We start from the raw sequence: 3,066 nt of genomic DNA on the forward strand, positions 1-3,066 counted from the left end.
CTGGTTTATCCACATAGTTGGTCAGGAGTAAAAATGTTGTTGGGCAATCCAATTGGAGGAGATCTCTCTGCGTGCTGGAAGAGACCTCAGCTCAGGAAATGAATGGTTCTTGACTCTGGTCGAGAAAGAATTCATGAGCAGGTACAAGCAAAGAGTATGAAGGCAGCAGTACACCCTCAAGGAAGGAGTGTGGGCATACTCCGGAGGGGAGCAGCATGCTGGGTGGGCTGGGCGGTGTTATAGCTGGAGTTTGAGCAGCGGGTGGAATATTCATCAGGATAGGTGGGGTTTTCTCAAAATAGGGAGTGGCTTTCTGGGAAATAGAGCAATGTGCCCTTTTTGTCCTTAGATGGTCAGCTTTGACACTGTCATGGCACCAAGGGGGGTGATTTTCAGTATGCTAATGAGTGTATAATGTATTTCGAGGTGAAGTCAGGGTCAACTTTTTCTCCATGTTGGAACCATCGAGTTTTGGCAGGTCTGTTTTCTATACCCTCACTCCCCACATCCTGTGAGAACAGTTTACCTGGAATGTTTAGAACATAAATGAGCATCCGTTTGCTCTCTAAGCAGCACATGGCAGTGGGTGAGAACAAGTGCTTTACGAAAGGCTGCAAGAAGGGAGCCAAGAAGAAAGCGGTTGATCCATTTTATAAGAAAGATTGGTATGATGTGAAAGTGCCTATCATGTTCAATTTAAGAAATATTGAAAAAACACTAGCCACAAGAACTCGAGGAACTAAAATTGCATCTTATGGCCTCAAGGGTCACATGTTTGAAGCATGTCTTGCTGGTCTGCAGAATGATGAAGTTGCATTTAGAAAATTCAGGCTAATTACTGAGGATGTTCAGGGCAAAACTGCCTGACTTATTTCCATGGCATGGATCTTACCCATGGCAAAATGTGCTCCATGGTCAAAAAATGGCAGACCATGATTGAAGCTCCTGTTGAAGTGAAGACTACTGGTGGTTATTTGCTTCATCTATCCTGTGTTGGATTTACTAAAAAATGTGATAATCAGATTCGGAAGACTTCCAACACTCAGCATCAACAGGTTTGCAAAATCAGGAAGAAGATGATGGAAATTCTGACCCAAGAAGTAGAGACAAATGACTTGAAAGGAATGGTCAATAAATTGATTCCAGACAGCATTGGAAAAGACATAGAAAAGTCTTGCCAATCTATTTACCGGCTCCATGATGTCCTTGTTAGAAAGGTAAAATGCTGAAGGACATAGAAAAGTCTTGCCAATCTATTTACCGGCTCCATGATGTCCTTGTTAGAAAGGTAAAATGCTGAAGGAGCCTGTTTGACTTGGGGAAACTCATGGAGCTTCCTGGTGAAGGTAGTAGTTCTGGGAAAGCTACTGGGGATGAGACAGGTGCTGAAGTTGAGTGAGCTAATGGGTATGAGCCACCAGTCCAAGAATCTGTTTAAAATTCAGACTTTAATGATGTCAAATTAAAAAATCTTATTTGTGTGAAAAACAAAACGTTATATAAACGAGCATCTAGATGAATGTAAACACGGGCCAAAGTCCCTAAACCCCTCCCTGCTCATGTATGGCGATCTACCCACTGTCACAGAGCCACTTGCTATTTAAGCAGTGCTTCATGTGCATCCTCTATAAAGACGAAGGCACAGTGATACTGTCATGGCTTGGAGGGGAACACATCCTGTAGGGTGGATGGGCTAAGAAAACCTGACCAGTGTACCTAATTCAGGGACAAATCTAGAGTGGAGGACTGGAGAGCTGGCATCACCACTGGACTGTCTCAAATATCAGTGATCTGCATCAAGGCTCAGGTGGGTGCAATTTTTCAATTGATTCATGACTCACACTGAAAAGTCTTTGCAACAAGATTCTCAGACAAAGGCTTGTGGCACAGGCCTTCCATGTGGTTGATTAAAGGGACAGCTTTCATTGCTGGCACCTGATCTGAGGATTAGGCCTTTGGATTTGTGAAAAGTTCGGAGGTCATTCTACATTCTCATACAGAGAGAAGACAAACTGTCTTCGGTGGGGGTGCCTGTGTCCCTCACAAAAACATTTAGATAATTTAGGAACTTGCTGTGCTGCCCATGTAGCACAAAAGATACAATTTGGATTGAGCAAAGGCTAATGCAAAAGTTACTGACTATCAGTGTTCCCAGTTGCAAGTGAAATGAGTCTGTAGCAAACATTTTTGAAAGATATCGGAAGGATATTGGGAGGTTTACAAAATCAATGAGAAGCTGGAGAAACAGGCTTAGAAAATGGGCAGGATCAAAGCAGTTATAGAAGGTCATGAAGCAGGAGGTAGAAGAATCACATTTCAATCTGGCCAGGAATAACCATCCCACAGTGGACATAGCTTCCACAAACCAGTTCTCAATGTGCTTCATCTTTATATCACCCACTCTCATAAGTCAGATCCCCAGGCAGGAGTTCTTAACTGGCTAAGTGCTGTGGCTGCCAGGGGCAGGAAGCCTGAGAGCTGATTCCCTTCACCTCTGGAGAGAAGGGGCATACAGGGCCACCTCCCAAAACAATGCCTGCTCCATTTCATTCATTAAAAGAGCTGTCCACGAGGCACCTGTGGGATGTTGATTTTAAGATCCAAAGAGAGAAAATAAAAGGACAGAACCGACATGCCTCCAGTTTTGCCCTAACCTCCCAGGTGTTCAGAGTCAAATTCACTGGCTTGGCAGGTGTCATGAGGCCACCATGTCCCCTGTCTTGTCTGCACTGATAGCACATTTGCTTTTCAGGCATATGCACATCTCTGCCCTTATCATGGCCTTCACGTAAAGAGCAAATGCCTTAACTGCAGCTCAGGACCTTTGTGATCTTGCTACAGATTATCTTTCCCCTTCATCCCCCTCTCCCCCCCCACCCAACTGTCTGTTCTCTCACCACTAAACAGTTTAGTCTTCAAATACACTCCTTCAGACATTCGGTTCTAGTCTCCCCTCTCCCTTTCCATCTGAGAAGTCCCTGTGCCACCCTTGCCTACCAGTCCTGTCGTCTTCATTTTGCTTCATTTCTTGATGCCCCCACCTGTCAAGGATGGCCACAGTCTAAT

General features: G+C 44.5%; 1 pseudogene; it reads left to right on the top strand.

Annotated features, from left to right (window-relative positions):
* The first annotated feature begins 576 nt into the window (after positions 1-576).
* Positions 577-1,561, top strand: LOC108410106 (small ribosomal subunit protein eS1-like; annotated as a pseudogene).
* Positions 1,562-3,066: the final 1,505 nt, after the last annotated feature.

The sequence above is a fragment of the Manis javanica genome, chromosome 2 (genome assembly GCF_040802235.1).
Source record: "Manis javanica isolate MJ-LG chromosome 2, MJ_LKY, whole genome shotgun sequence".
In the NCBI taxonomy this organism is placed as follows: domain Eukaryota; kingdom Metazoa; phylum Chordata; class Mammalia; order Pholidota; family Manidae; genus Manis; species Manis javanica.